This window comes from Urtica dioica, chromosome 1 (assembly GCF_054948205.1).
Source record: "Urtica dioica subsp. dioica isolate 48M chromosome 1, U.dioica_male_clone48M_v1_H2, whole genome shotgun sequence".
NCBI lineage: Eukaryota > Viridiplantae > Streptophyta > Magnoliopsida > Rosales > Urticaceae > Urtica > Urtica dioica.
The window spans coordinates 21,669,932-21,687,498 of NC_142756.1; the positions used below are offsets into that span (position 1 = coordinate 21,669,932).

The 17,567-nt window shown below is 36.9% G+C and overlaps 1 long non-coding RNA gene across 1 annotated transcript; it reads left to right on the forward strand.

Annotated features, from left to right (window-relative positions):
- The first annotated feature begins 9,892 nt into the window (after positions 1–9,892).
- Positions 9,893–10,792, forward strand: LOC149407770 (uncharacterized). Its single transcript, XR_016301494.1, has 2 exons — positions 9,893–10,246; positions 10,540–10,792. It is a non-coding gene; the product is annotated as an uncharacterized LOC149407770 (long non-coding RNA).
- Positions 10,793–17,567: the final 6,775 nt, after the last annotated feature.

Below are 17,567 nucleotides of genomic sequence, written 5' to 3' on the forward strand. Positions count from 1 at the left end.
TCCCCCCTTGTTAATTCGAGGCAGTTCGGATTCTCCGCGGGAAATATTTAAAAAAAAGAGAGATATTCGAAATATTTTTAAAATATTTGGGGGCTAATTGTGGGAGCTAAAAACAAGTCCTTTTATTTCGAATAAATATCTCAGGTGGCTTCGGGTCAGCCAAAGCCCATTATCTGTTTTGTAGGTCGGCCCACGGAATCAATCTTGGGCCCAGTTCGATCTCGACAGATCGGCCCAAGTCCAATCGCCCCTTCTAGCTCGACCACGCCCTCCTGGTCAGAAGAATTGGTCAGTCAAAGAAAAGACCACGCCGAGAAGACCGGATCTGAGACAACTTCAGCCCTGACGAGGAGTGCGGATCGAAGACCACGTGTCTTCGGCAAGAAAGTTCCATCTCGCCTATAAATAGAAGTGGAGACAACAATTTTCGCACATGCAAGCTTACAATCCCAGCTCTCAACCAACCATATTTTATATTCGTGTATTTATAGTCTTGAGCTCGTCGTATTAAGTTCGTCACTTCGTCCTACTTTGTAATTCTGTGGCAACAATAATAAAGTTTATTGTCGTCTTCCTTTCGTTAAAACTTTCATTTCTATATTGTTTCTTATACGACATCTTCTGAAACCCGTATAAAATAAATATAAAATATTAGCATATATTATTATTTGTGATTGTTGAATGATCCACAAATCGACATCAACAAACACTACGTTTGAAATGTCTAGTTCATATAAAAAATCCTTTTATAATACATATATAGATATTTATATACGTATATACATATTTAATTGTTTTGTATAAAATACATATATATATATATATATATATATATATATATATATATATTCACACGCTGATATATTATATTAGATATTTTATTTTATTTTATACATAGATATATGTATATATTATACAAAAAAATTAGAAAAATAACCAACTTAAACGTTTGATATTGCTAAATAGCTAAGGTTTCACACATGTAAATATTAAGTAAATAATCACTACCATATTAACACATGTCATCATTTATGGCTATTTACCTAATATTTACTAAACTTTGGCTATTTAGCAATTCTCAACGTTTAAGTTAGCTATTTTGCTAAATTACCCTATATTATATGATATATATATATATATATATATATATATATATATATGAAATACGATATACAAATTATTTATTATATCATATACTTAGTTATATATATTATACATGATATTATTTTGTATTACTATTATAAGTCTTTAATTAATAATTTGTTGTATAATTATCTTTATTTTGAAATATTTTTAAGAGAATTATGTCGTTTTGTTTTTGTGGCAAAAATTTATATTTCTTATTATTTAGTCTCACACTTATTCTATGAGAAGAAAAAAATCTCAACCACCATAAATCTAATTAATCAACATAAAAAAAGACATAAACTTATTTAATACGTTAGCCGATAAATACATACAAAAATTATTATGATGAAATTGAAAAAAAAATATCAGAAATAAAAATTAGATAAGGTTTATATTTCTAATATTGTTTATTTTTTTATTGTTTCAAAATCATTTATTTATATTTGTATTAAATTTAATGATTATTTTATTTTTTTATGTTTGTCTATTTATAAGAGGTTTATTATTGGGCAGTGTAGCAAAATAGCCAAAATGAAACTACGAAATTTTTTTTTAGCCTACGTTTCACAACTTTTAGAGAAATAGCAACTAGGTTTATGTGACAATAATTAAGGTTGGATTTGCCCTTATTTATTAATAATTTCGTCATTTTCTCTCTCCTACATTTTTTTTACATAAAAACTTCAAAAAATCATATCTATCTCATATGAACTCGAAATTGAGTGATTCCAAATCCTATAGATTCGTGATGCCGAGATGTTCAAAAACAGATCCAATGTGTTTGATGAAAAATCATATTTAATACCATATATGTAGAAAAATCACGTTACTACCTTAAATATGGAAATAACTTAATTTTTTTGAAATTATCGACGTAAATATAATTTTTCATCAAACACAATGGGTCTATTTTTGAAGATCTCGATGCCACGAATTTGTAGGATCTGAAATCACTCAATTTCGAGTTCGTATGAGAAAGATACGAATTTTTGAAGTTTTGATGCAAAAAAAAATTATTTGAAAAAAGATAGGAGAGAGAAAGTGATGAATTTGTTAATAAATAAGGGCAAATCAGACCTTAATTATTGTCACATAAGCCATTTTGCTATATCACTAAAAATTGTCAAACATAAACTAGATCAAAAATCACATGTTTAAAGTAACCTAGTTAGTTACAAATCTCTTTATTATTTATAATTTATACTAAACATTATTTTACTTTGTCAAACCAAACGCATTAATGTCACATTCTCAGGAATCTGCATAAAATATTAATTTTAGAACCAAATACTGTAATATTACATTCTAGGAAATCTGATTACTTTAATCACATTCCCTGGAATGTGATTACACTGCATTATCTTCAACCAAACACACACTTAGAAGAATAACAGTCTTTTCTTTACTAAAAAAATCTGGTATTAAACTAATTTATATATTAGTATAGAAATAATAAATTCGACTAAGTCTTAATTACTAGAAAGCAACATACAATATGAAATGAAAGTATGAAACAAGAGATTTATTTTTATTTTTTTTTTAAGTACCCCTTGGGAGAAGGAGATCAATGGAGGAAAATAGCAAGACGGAGTCAAGAAAGCTCACTAGGAAAGATTAATTTGAAAAAAGAATTTAAGGGGAGCTAATATATAAATTTTCAGGGTAAAAAAAAATATAAATATTTTTAAAAATAGGCTAAAAGTATGAATTTTAAATTTAAAAAATGTAAACTTTTTTTAAAAAGACCAAAAAGTTTAATATAATTTTTTTTAGGAGGGGTTGGCTTGAACCCATTGTAGCTCCGTCTAGATGATCTCTAGCATGTCATTGAACATCGGCAAGCGCCATAGAACTGTTCCGAACCAGGGATGAAAATTCTCCACTACAATTGAAATGAAATCTAATGTGATTTGGTAAATCTGAAAAATTACAAAAACCTAATGCAATCCCTTTCACAGCTCATTGACAAAGATCGTAGGCTATGGAATTCACACTCTTATGCAACCTATAGAAATTGATAACTTCAAACGAAGATTCCATATCCTTAATTGACTCAAACTGAGATGTAGACGCTAGTCTGGGCTTGATCCCTTCTTTTTCAGACCAAGCATGATAGCTTGGTCATCGCCTTCCACGGTCACTTTCTTGGCATTTCAGAATCTGAACCTCGACTAGGTCGAGAAAGACTTTGGAAAATGCTTCTCCTCTCTAAAAAGCAAGACAAAATAGCACACATCGCTCTCTCGAGATTTCTCAAATTAGGGTTGAAGATGGTGTTGTTTCTCCACTGCCAGATGGTCTCAAGAATGGTCCCCGCCCTAACCAGAATATCTCGTGTTAAATTGGAAGCACTGTTCCTAACCTCGCTTTTGAGGAACAAAGCTTTAATGGACTCATTCCCAAAATTGGAATCAACGATATCCTACCTGGTCCACATAGCCTCAACGAATCAGAATCTCTTAGCATTGTCGCACACAAACATTACATGGGCTACAGTCTACAGAACCTGACCACAAACCCGGCAAAGATTATCTAGGAACATACCTCGAGTGTCCGTTGGAAGGGCCTCAACAACGATTCTCCACATAAGAAATTTCGATCTTTCAGGGCCATTCTGTCTCCAAATCTTATTCTAAACATCATCTTTGGGATCAAGGGGGCTCGATGGGCTTGAATAGTTGCAGAGCGAACACTGAAAATTCTCGAGTTAACAGCCTTCCACATCAATTTGTCTTTCCACGAGGCTCTAAGAATACACAGTTTTGAAATCTCCTCTCAGCATCTTGGGGAGTGAATAAACTCTGCACAGATCTCAGATTCCAGAACCTTCCCCGAGAGTCAAATAGATCGCTCACCTTCATAGATCGATCGATATTAATCCTAGTCGGAATAATTTTCCGATCCTGGTAAAGCCATGAGTCTTCAAAAAATCCAACTTTACTACCAAACCCAATGATGTAGCAAGAGTTGTTTTTAATCTCAGCTCTCTCCTGGATAAAATATCTCTCAAGTTAGGGGAAATACCATCTTACGCAACCACTTCAAGAAAGCTTTGCCTCTTACAATATTTGCTCAAAAGGATATTCAACCATAACAACTTGGATTTGGTTGCCAAATGCCATCCAATTTTCGCAATGAGGGTCGAATCGATATCGTCAAATTTGCGGAACCCCAATCTTCCACGATCCTTGGCTTGAAAATTTTATCCCATTAAAGAAGAGGCAAATAATTGATGTTACCCCATTTTCCACTCCACCAAAATTTTCCCGCCATTTTGTCTAGCGCTCTACTAAATGTCACACGGAGTTTAAAGGTAGACATCGAGTATGTAGGCACACTTTGAATAACCGATCATATAAGCGTTGGACGACCGGCCCTCGAAATAGTTTTGGCCATCCATCCATCGAGACTATTATGAACCTTTTTCTTGAGAAAAGAAAAGGACTTGCTCCAGTTGCTTCCCACAAATAACGGGTTACCCAAGTACGTTATGTCATAGTCGCACTCCTTCATAACAAGATGATTTTAAACTATTCTTCTCAAGTCCCCTGAGCAATTTTTGGAGAAGAAGACCCCGGACTTGGAAAGATTGACTTCTTGCCCGGACCATTCTTGATATTTTTCCACACACTTCCACACAACACTGATCTTGCTCAACTTCGCTCTACCAAAGAGAATGGTATCATCGGCAAACATCAAGTGTGAAATACACGAAGCCCCGTTCCCGATTTTGATACCATTAAACTCTCTTCTGGCCTCCTCACGAGCAAAAAGACAGCTAAGCACTTCGGATGCAAAAATAAAGAGATACGGAGAGAGCGGACCCCTTGTTGTAGCTTGAGAAAAGGATACGACAAGCAGTCCGCTCTCTCCGTATCTCTTTATTTTTGTGTCCAAAGTGCTTAGCCGTCTTCTTGCTCGAGAGGAAACTTGAAGAGAGTTTAAAGGTAGCCTTTTCTCAAGCTTGAGAGCCTTGAGAGGGCTGCCATTAAGAAGGATCACACTCGTGGCGCACACATTGCTCGATACATTCTACCACGTTATGAGAGAAGCCATAATTCCTTAAAACCACAAAGAGGAATCCCAAATCCATCTTATCATAAGCTTAACTCATGTCAATTTTAACTCCCAAAAGGCCTCCAAATCCTCAGATATTCAATTTTAACTCCCAAAAGGCCTCCAAATCCTCGGATATTCCCCATTTTATGCAACACTTCTCTCGCAAGAATCGTGCTCTCTAGTATCCATCTCCTTGGAATAAATGCCGATTGAAACAGTGATTTGATCTTTTGAGATGTCTCCAATAGGACAAATACTGGCTTTGGATACGACTATCCAAAGGCTCGAAAGTCGCATCCAAAAATAAATTTGGATGCGACTATGGATGCGATAAAGTTGCATCTGAGAGTATGAAGCCATTGCTCATGGATGTGCCTAGTCGCATCCATAGTCGCTTCGATGTTAACAAGTTTTGGCGGGGTACTAGACACTTGGATGTGACAAAGTCGCATCCAAAACTCTTCCCGCCAAAGCGCATGAGACCATTGGAAGTCGCATCCAAAACTCTTCCCGCCATAGCGCGCGAGACCATTGGATGCGACTAGTCGTATCCCTTTTCAAATATATATATATATATATATATATATATATATATATATAATTTATATTTTTAAATATCAATAATTGAAATTAACTCGATAATATTATAAATCGGAATAGAAATTCAGAATGGAAAATAAATTACTTAAAAAACGTAATATAAAAGATTATAAATCCAAAATTTGTATAAAAAGTAACATAGAAAATAACGTTCTATTGGCTAAACATTTATACAGACTATTTCTTCTTGCGCCCGGGAAACCACTTATCCATCATATTTGATCCTCTTCCACCTTTGCTTCGTCGTTCGTTGCTTGCGCTGCTGCTAGGATGATTTCGTTGGTGTTCTACAGAAGGTAGCGTAGTCTGATCATCCCTCGGAGCTGGTGGTGGCGTACTCTGACGTTGCGGTGTCCTGGATGATGACTGAGCTGTTGACTCAGTCTTATCATCTGTGAGAGCTCCCAGATTTATCGTTGCATTTTCTCCATCATGGCTTCCTGGGACTCTATCATGGCTTGTTGTGACTGAAGCGTAGCCTGTAACTCCTCGATCGCTGAATCGGATTGCTGAATGCGGGAGGACGAACTAGATGCGGCTTCATCACGAACTTCAACATGGAGCAAAGGTCCCATAGGGATCGAGGGACCTATCCCAATTTCTCAATATCGACGCTCCCCAAGAACTAGGCGCATAGCTGTCCGCTCTAAGTCATTGATGCCTACATCATCGCCTTGCTTTGGCCCTTGCCGCTGAATGTCAGCCACTTGTCTCTGGATTTGTTCCTTTACACATGTGATAAAAAAACAATGATGATAATCATATAATCAATAATTAGTAATTAAAATAATTAAATTAATGCAAACATTAATTACAACTTACATAGAGGGATTTCGCAGTTGGCGTTGTCTATTCCCCGGTTGCGGTTTGGTAGAGGTGCTACCGCGCCTCAAGTGAGAAGCCCAACGTCTCCTCTGACCTCATCTATGAGTATTAATAAAATTTACGCAACGTGTTAATATATACTTAGTATATATTTTATTCAAATTATTTTGAAATTACAACTTACATTTGCATGATGATTAGCCAAGAAAGGTATGACCCTTGTCGACTGAATGTCTCCTTCTTCTTTTGATTTTCCTTGTTGCGAGGAGACATTTTCTGCTAAACGTAAATAAATTTAATTCGAGGTCATAGAAGTTAAGAAATTATTTTAAAAAATGTTACATTAAAGTAATCTGATTTAAACCTAGCTATTGCATTTTCCTAGTCAGCATGCGTGATGCCCTTTGGCGTTTCCAGTATTGCGATATCTCGTAACCCCTTATATTTTATTATGAACTTCCTTGCTAGTTTCGAATTTCCATTATGAAAAAGATTGCTTTGTATCACGAATGATGTGAGACCTGGGCTCGAAAGAAGTATGCTGAGTGTACCTTACAGGTCTCAGGATTTGTGTACACAAAAGTGTACTCAGCTTGGATACCAACTATGTCTCTATGTCTGTCCACCTATCGACGTGTATTGGAATCAACGAACGGATCCAACTCCCTATGCGGCTAGAAAATAAGCCGATCTTTTTATTCTTCTCTCTCACAGTCTTGTAGATTGTGAGTTCCACCGGATCGTAGCCATCTACGTTCGCACCTTCGACTTATTTCTTTGCTCGCTCAGAAGTTGAACATATTGTCGGTCCCTGTTTATTCTTTGAAACAACAAATCTCAGTGTCCGTGAGGGATCAACACCTCCACCTACTCAACTGGTGGTCGACATCCTGTAAAATGAAAACAATATAAGAAAAAATTACTTGTTTGATCGAATCAAACAATTAAAATAGTAATATAATATTACTCATTCATCGTCACTCGATATAATATTAGTATCCACATCTATATCAATATCAACAGCTTCTCCCTAAAAAACAACACTTGATTCATCTTCTTCATTGGCGTCTCCTTTATCGCCTCCTTCGTCATCAACATCAGTTACAAGCTCAGCTTGAGCCATTTCATGTCGATGACTCAGAAGCTCAATGTCTGACAGTTGTACTGTTAATGGAACTATTGTTGCGAATAAATCACACACATAAGCAAATGTATCACCCAAGTAATATAGTTATGGAAGTAACTAATGTCGAACCCATAAGGACTAAAAGAATTAGCGATTTTACTCAAACATGTTGCAAATTGATTCCAAGAAAGAGTGATGAAGTTTTGAAATGATTAACAAGATTAAATAAAACAAAAACAATGAATTAAGCATCAATAAAGGAAAAGTAGGGCTCACGATTTCACCGAAACTAACTAGGTCGGAGGTTTTGGATTTGAACAACAAAATATACTCCTATGGATGTTGATCTCACTCTATCGAAATTATTCACTAGCCTCTCTCGAATGTTCTAGGAAACCTATGTAATTGACATATTGTTATCCTCTCGGTCTCAAATCTTATTAAAACAATGACACGCAATATGACAAGAGTCGATCGATTACATAAATTGCCTAGATTTTCTACTAATCTAGGATCAACTACGAAGACATGAATAAAAGCACGATTATTTACTCTTTCTCGAATAGCTAAACAATCCTAGAAGACAATCCTAATGGTGATCAAGCAGTAGAAAGCATTAAGCATATTTCATATAAAGCAAACATAATAGCGAATCAATTAAGCATAATCTTAACCCTAACAAACCCTCTTAACCATCATCAATCCTGGCTACATCACAACCCTATAAGAAACGTAGCCTCTAATTGAATTCATAATCAGCACTAAACATAACAGAATAATTAAAAGCAATAAAACAAAGATTGAAAGCAAAAGAGAATTCATATTAAATAAACATGATGTTCAACAATAACTCAAAGTAATAAAAAAATAAAAGTTAAAAAAAAGAACGATTGAAGTTGAAGTTTGGAGACTCTTCAGGTTGTCCATTACGCGAAGAACACTTTTTCCTCTTTCAAAAGCTCTAAAAACAACCAAACACTCTAAGAAAAATGCAGGGAAAGCAAAAGATGTGTTTATGAGGTTACAACTCATAATATATAAGTTTAGAGGTTATCTGGGCCTTCGGATTGGATCCAAAGGCTCAAAAACGTGTAAAATCGGGTAATTAACATTCATGAACTAGGCGTCAGCGAGTTGGACATTGGTCGCTTTGCGCTGGATAATAGTTTTGGACACGATCTGTGACGGGATTTCAGCACAGCGTGGTGAATGTTGGCGCGCCGCACTGATGTTGTTGATCAGCCTTTGAATTTTACCTAAATCTTTTATTTAGCTCCGTTTCGAATCCTGTTTTCTTCTCAATGACTCTTGTGATGACCCAAAGCTCGTCTATGCACAAAAAACTATAAATTCACTATAAAACACCAAAATAATCTGAAATACACTCGAGAACTCGCTAAATTCATGCTCGGGAATGATAGATTTGCACGTATAAAACACAGTCATCAAATACCCCAAAACTTGAACATTTGCTTGTCCTCAAGCAGTACACAACTAGAAAGTAAATATAAATAGACAAAGAAGTTATACTAAATCAAACAAGTAAAATTTAGTGTTTGATTTACGTCAACTGATGAATGCTTGCCTAAACTAAAAGTCTATAGTCTTACATTGACTAAAAAATTCACGATTTTAAACATTAAGTCAACTACCAAATGTGAAAGATATCATACAAACTCATGTTACCTAGGCCGTTTTGCATTGCTTACCTGTCTTGCGAACTTTCATATTCGAAGTCTCATGACCCATTCAACCTATAGCGACTCGAAATTTTAAGACTAATGTTGTAAATTAAGTTTCTAAAAAAAGAACGAGAATAAACCGATAATGGAAATTAAGGACATTTAAGGTCGATGAGGTTTTGAAATATATTTTTGTTTGAAAAGATGAGAAGGAGAGAGAAAAATAATTCCAACAATCTTAAATAAATTCCACATGGAAGAATTCCAGAGTGAAAAATTATTTAATTAATTTTCAGATCATATTTTCCATCTCCCGGGAAATAAATAAATGGAAAAGGATTTATTTGCAACAGATAAGAACAGAAAAGATGATTTGTGGAGGAATTTCAGAGAGAAATAGAAAGAAAGGGTTAAGTTTCAATTAAAGAGGGATTTATTAGCAATTTTCAGAAATAGCCTCAGCCTTATCCAACCAACTATTCCCTTCTTCTTTATTCATGAACGCGTGAAACAAAAGATGAAAACAAGGAAAAAAAAAACGCAGAAGAGAACGAAGAAAGAAGAAGAACCGAGAGAAGAAATCCTGCGCGAGGAAGAAGAAGAAATCGAGAGAGAAAGAGAGAAAGATCGAGAAAGAGATAGCGAGAGTGAGAGTGAGCGAGAACACGGGATTGAAACACGCCGAGAAGGAAATCAAGAGGGTGAGCCGGGCGATCGGGAAGAAGAGAGAGCGACGGGGTGGCCGACGAGGAGCGCAGTTTTGTCGCCGTCGGGTTAGGAGTCGGTTTTGCCGGAAAGAATTCAAGGTCGTTGGATATCGTTCAAGGTAAAGAAATCCTTGAATTTTATTCCTCTATTTTGGAATTCCTCTATGATGTTGATGAGATTTAGGGCTTTTAAGCGTCCTAGAACTTCGATTTCTTAGTTTGAGAATTGTTCGTGTTTGTTACGGTTTTTCAAATCTGATATCGGTCTTGAATCTGATTTCACCCTTGGTTATGCTCGTTTTGAATTTTTGGATCGATAGATATTCGTATTGTTTAACAGTTAGCAGTGTCACGTTTATGTTGTTGGGCCGATTTTTGTCATTTTAAATTAATGGTTTATCTTGTGTCACAGGGTTCGGAGCCGATGCTTCTACGTGGAAGGATTGGAAGATACAAAGAATGTGAATTAATGACTTTATTCTCTAAGTTGGATCGAGTGTTGTTTTATCGAGGAATCTGGAAAATTCTTTGAATTGTTTCTAGATTTATTTGTAGAGTTGATTAAGAAGCTGTGACTCAGAGAATCGTATTGAGTACGGTGGTGTTGGAACTTGAACGATATGGGTTTCTCTATTTTTTATGAGTTTATTGATTTTCATATTTAATGCTTGTGTTTTGATAATTAGATTCATTTTGAAACAAGAAATTGGACATGTTTATATGCATTATAAATTTTGAAATCTTGAGCTTTGAGTCTTGAATCTATTGGGTTATCAATTTTTTTTTTTTATTCAAACTTGGTTTGATTAATCGGAATAGGGTACAAGGCTAGAAACTTTTTAGCGGGTTCATGACGTTAGTGAACGTCCGGATTTGCAATGTCAGTGAACGTCTCGTGGACGAGCGATATAGATGCTTAATCTCGAGGTAGGTTAATATAACCATTCTTTCCTGATTTTATGGTTTGACCACAAGTATATTTTATTTTCAAAAGAAAAATGGTTGCGAACGTGCCACGAAACCCAAAATTGTTTCTAAGTGTGGCGGAATTTCAAATAGGAATATCGATCATGAAATTGAGAATATTTTCAATATTTATACATATATCCCGTATTTACGAAAGAAAACGTTTCGTATATCCTGGATAAGCCGGATTCACACAAACACATATATGGTGCGGAGAGTGCACCTTCCCTGATCAAAGGTCTGCCACGGGTTAAGTTGGCAGGGCGGCTCAAGAAATAGTACACGTATATATGTATCTAGAGACACATTTAAATTTATGTCATTAACATTCCTGCAATTTACATTTCTACGAGTTATACTTGTACGTGTATGGTGATTTACACGTGACAAGAATATTATTATTATAAAGTAAAGTATTATTTTCGAAAATCTTTTTACTCTTACTATAGCACCTACTGGACCTCAGGCTCATCCTATTTTCTTCAAATTTTTCTTATAATCATGAAGCGAGAAGAAGGGTTAGGACGACTTTGGAGTTTAGCGTCGTCAAATATTTTGAAGTCTCGGTTTAGTTTATCTAGCAGGTCTATAAATAAGTTTTTGCTTGTAAAAGTTTGTTTATACTTTCGCATTCTGTTTTATTTATCTTTGGATTTGTAAAGTAAATAACTGTGTATGCACTGTGAGATGTTTTGTTACTCTATTAGCGTTAAATAAATTGTTTAATAGCACTTATCTTCGTTTAGTTCACACCTCGTTTCGTGGCGTGACATAGCCGCTTTCAAGAAAATACCTATAATCAAAGATATGAGAATTTTTTATTCAACCTAGCCATATGCCTCCTCATCTCCCTTGATCTCCAATAATGTGCACACATCATTTTAAGTTGGTCCATGAGTCTTTAAGGCTTGTAATGTTTAGGCTTAGGTTAAAGGTATTGAATGGAATTTTTAGTGGCTTAAATGTTAGTATTAGAGACTCAAAAGAGTAAGCTATTCCTCCACCCTCTCATGCTTTTGTCACTCACTCAACCCTCCCCACGTTCATGGCATATAGTTTCTCCTTTCGAGAACGTTTCATTTTCTAAGTCTTTATTCGCCAATGTTTCCCTCTAAACTTCGACTACGCAATGACCGAGTCTCCAAAATTAATTTCACAGAGCACCACGCCAAAACTAAAAACAAATAAACAATAAAACGCAGATGTTAAACACTCCTTTTTTGTATTTTTTTCTTTTGCTCTTTTTTTCTTTTTTGTATATATATATTTTTTGTTTGATACAAAACAATAAAAATAAAAATAAACAATCACCAGCGTGGTGTCTAATGAACTATAAAATACGTAGAGACTAGTCAAAGAACATGTCACAAAATCGAAAGAATTTACTCTAAAAGTCACTCTTGAGTCGCTAGTGTTAACGGGGTTTGAGGCAATTTTAAATTTCTCGGCTCGACTTTTTATGACTAAGACAAGAGAAGGGAATAGTGTTTTGACTTTTTGTGAGCGGGTTCTACTTGATAAGGAGTTTCGGGTAGGCTGCTGAGCTTGAAATGGCTTATCCTAATGCATACATCATCCCAACAAGATTAATGCGCACTCAATTTCGCCTAGACTAGGGATCAGAGAAGGTTCTTGTGTTGGAATCGATCTAGGGTTTGAGAAAAAGTTTAACGCTTCGTTAAGCGGCGGAATTTTAAAAAATTTCTTTTTAAGTAAAACTAGTTTTTACTAACCTAGACAAGAGCATGTGCATGTAAATAAAAACCAATATGAGCTATGAAGTTCACTAACCTTTCTTGAAGCTTGAACCTTGTAGAAGCTTTTGGAAAGTTGCAACGCTCGTCTCCCCTCGCAGCACGTCTCTCTTCCTTTCCTCGGCACCTCGAGCAACCACGAAAGTTTCTATCACTAAATCACTCGAAAAGAAGGAATTAGTGAGTGGGCACTTTTAAACACTACGACTTAAGAACGAGTCTCGAAGTCGCAGAGCTAAACACTAGGTCGAGTGAGGACCTAGGTGCCAAGACAAGAAATAATCGAAAATAAACTAGAGAGAGAGAGAGAGGATTTTCGGCCAAAGTTCTAGAGAGAGAGTCTCTCAAATCTCTTAAACTTGGATGAATGAAATGTGAGGAATGAGGCTCCTATTTATAGGAGGAGGATTACCTTCAAAAGGTAGTTTCCTCTTTTCCTATTGCCTTGCACGTCCAACATGCCTCATGAAGGCTTAGGATTTGTTTCCTCATTTGATTTCCTCTTAGTTGGCCGAAAATGCACTTTCCTTCTTAAGGAAATTTGTTTCCTCTTTTTCTTTTGGCAAGTATCTTCATACATCAATGCACAAAATAAACTCTCTTTCCCACTATGGCATGAACGAAATTCAGCCTTATTTTCCTTGGGTTGGACGAAATTTGAGCTTCTAGAAGGAGCTTCTAGATGTTTCTTCATTTGTTCATGACAACATAAGAAAAGCCCATTAAGAATTTTCAAGTAAAATTCTATGAAATGAAATTAATCCTCAAGGCCCAATTACACTAATATGGCTGAGTAATATTTATTTCATTTGTCATCATATGACAATGTCAAAAAAATTTATTGACATTCTTTTCGTCCTATGTCCAAAAAGACAAAAATACCCTTTTGACAATTTTCGTAAAACTGTCTCGTTCTTGTTTTGACTTAGCTTCCAGTTTAACTATTCCTATCGATGTGATTCGTGACAGTGACCTCATGGACCCAAATGAACAAAGCTTTAGCTAAACACTTGGACTCAAAAGTTCACAAACCTTTTCCAAGTTTAGCTTAATGCCAACTGACTCCACTAAAGAGCTGACACTGAAAATCTCTCGGTTCAAATGAATTTGTTTTCTACTCAAGAATTCGACCTAATTATGATGAGTGGATCCACTGAATATTATCTATGTTTACCCTTCATGAATGTCATCAGCTAGTCGGGATTTACTAAATTACCATTTTACCCTTTTAGCTGTTATTTCCTCAACTCCTTTGTCGCTTGTGAATAAGTTAGAAACAATGTATTGACGAGGAGCTAACAAGTCACATTGTTTCATCCAAAAGAGTCAGGACTCAATTTGGACACTGGCCAGTTCATTTATTCACACTCCAAGGAACAAAGCATGAGGTGACATACATTGCATTTCAGCAATCTTGTACATGAATTCCATATCTATGAGAACTTCACAAAGTTACTCATGACATACTCACAACTTAGTATTTCACCAATAGGCCCTGTTCGGAATGACATAGTGAGTCCGAACTCTGACTTTCTCAAATGAGAATACTAAGGTGTGAAATGGCATGTCTCATTTCAGGATTAAGGTAAGCATGATGCAATTCATACATAGTGACTTCGAGACATAAGAGGTTAAATGGTTTGTTCTTATATTGTCTCTAGAAGTGCACTGGTCAATTCAGTACCTTCGGAAGATACCTAGAAGAACTATAGAGTCCCCAACTCTCAATGCCTCATAACCAGACATCATAGATTCTTCTAACAATCATACTGAGGTCAATAGTCCTTTGACCCTAAGATTGCGAATATATCGTTTTAAGCAAACTACGAAGAGTTTGTTCATGCAAATCTACATTTGTCTCTTCGTAAGTTGTTAAGTTTGTTTATGGACTAAAAGACTAAGGTTTTATCATAAAGCTTCAAACAAAGAAAGAATGAATGAACGTTTCAACTTTATTAATGAATAAGCAATTACAAGCAAGAGTCTTCGTAAGACTATATGACATCAAATGTACATAAATAGACACTACTACTCTTCTTGTGGGCACCATTGACAACAAACTCCCACTTGACTCAAAGAAGATGTGAGTAGTCCTACATGCCTAATCCCTCTCGAAGTTGGTCGAAGACCATGTTCGCTAGGGCCTTGGTGAATGGATCTGCCAGAGATCTACTTCACCTCCACGTCTCCGCGTTGCGCGATCTCTCGAATCAAATGGTATTTCCTCTCAATATGCTTAGAGCGCTTATGGCTTCTAGGTTCCTTTGAGTTAGCGACGGCCCCACTATTATCACAATAAAGGGTCATGGGCTCGTCGACGTTTGGAACAACTTCCAAATACTTAAGGAATTTTCTAAGCCATACAGCCTCTTTGGATGCTTCACAAGCAGCCACATATTCTGCTTACATTGTGGAGTCAGCAATGCAAGATTGCTTAATACTTCTCCACACAACAGCTCCACCATTAAGGATGAACACAGATCCCGAAGTGGATTTCCTGGAATCCTTATCCGCTTGAAAATCAGCGTCGGTATATCCCGTCATAGTCAGGTCGGTACCTTAGTATGTAAGCATCAAGTTCCTAGTTCTTCGAAGATACTTAAGAACATGCTTAACAGCAATCCAGTGCTCGGGTCCAGGGTTGGATTGGAAACGGCTAACTACGCCAACGGCGAAACATATATCAGGTCTAGTGCAAAGCATGGCATACATGAGGCTTCCTACGGCAGAGGCGTAAGGAATTTTCCTCATGTCTTCAATCTCTTGTGCAGTCTTGGGAGACTGGTCCTTAGAGAGTGAAACTCCATGCCTAAAGGGTGTTTGGCCCTTCTTGGAGTCTTGCATCGAGAAACGATCCATTACCTTATCAATATAAGATGCTTGAGAGAGCGACAGGGTCCGGTTTTTCCTATCTCGAAAGATTTGGATCCCCAGAATGTACGCGGCTTCTCCTAGATCCTTCATATCGAATTGCTATGCCAGCCAGACCTTAACCTCAGATAACTTACCCACGTCATTACCAATGAGTAGTATATCATCGACATATAGTACCAGAAACACAACTTTGCCTTCGTGTATTAACTTGTAAACACAAGGCTCATCTATTGACTGTTCAAAACCGAAGCTCTTTACAGTTTCATCGAATCTAATATTCCATGACCTAGATGCTTGCTTTAGTCCATAAATGGATTTAAGCAACTCACAAACCTTGGTCTCTTGACCTTTATCCACGAAACCGTCTGGTTGAGCCATGTAAATGCGCTCGTCAAGATTGCCATTCAGAAAGGCTGTCTTGACATCCATTTGCCAGATCTCATAGTCGAGAGCTGCAGCTATGGATAGGAGTATGCGGATGGATTTAAGCATCGCGACTGGCGAGAAGGTTTCTTCATAGTCAATCCCTTCTTGTTGGGTATAACCCTTCGCCACAAGTCGTGCTTTGAACGTCTCAACGTTCCCATCAGGACCCATTTTCTTCTTGTATATCCACTTACACCCTACGGGTTTAATCCCTTCAGGAAGGTCTACAAGTTTCCAGACATTGTTGACATACATCGAGTGCATTTCAACTTTCATGGCGTCAAGCCAAAGGTTTGATTCAGAACAAGCCATCGCTTGGCTATAGGAAACAGGATCATCCATGTCAGAGACGGCTACAAGAGAGTCTCCATAAGACATGTACCTGTCAGGCTATTGAGAAGCCCTCCCACTACGTCAAAGTACTACTTGACGAGATTCTGATGAGTTAGGTTGTGTTTCAGTTGGGGTAAGAACATTTCTTACAGATGAGGTAGAAGCTTCCTCACCCAACTTTTCTTCAAGCACAATTTTGCTTCTAGGTTTCGCATCCTTCATAAAGTCCTCCTCAAGGAAACGAGCATTCGTGCTAACGAAAGTCTTATCGTCCTCGGGACTATAGAAAGTAAAACCTTTAGTTTCCTTTGGATATCCCACAAACAGGCACAATTCTGACCTACTAGCCAACTTGCTAGTCTTTTGCCTTAGCACATGTGCAGGGCAACCTCAAATTCGGATGTGGCCCAAACTTACTTTACGGCCAGTCCATCTTTCATAAGGAGTACCAGGAACCGTTTTAGACGGAACTTGGTTCAGAATGTAAGCGGCTGTTTCGAGGGCATATCCCCAAAAGGAAAGCGGGAGTGATGAGTAACTCATCATCGATCTAACCATCTCCATAAGAGTTCGGTTTCTTCTCTGTGACACTCCGTTTTGTTGAGGTGTGCCAGGTGCGGTAAGCTGAGAAGCGATACCTTCTTCTTTAAGAAAGTCATCGAACTCTCCAGACATATACTCACCACCTCGATCAGATCGAAGGGTTTTGATCACTTTGCCAGTTTGCTTTTCCACTAAAGCCCTAAAGACCTTAAATACGTTAAAGGTCTCGGATTTGTGTTTGAGCAAATAGACAAACCCATATCGTGAGTAATCATCAGTGAAGGTAACGAAGTATTCGTATCCTCCACGTGCCTGTTGGCTGAGCGGACCACATACTCACATACATCAGAATGTATTAGTTCCAGCAACTCAGTGGCTCTTCGACCTTTATCAGAGAAAGGTCGCTTAGTCATTTTTCCTTCTATGCAGGATTCACAAGTAGGTAGTGAACCTATTGCAGAGGCTTGGAGTGGACCATCCCTCACAAGTCTCTTAATCCTTTCTAGACTGATATGACCAAGTCTTAAGTGCCATAGGTGTGTTG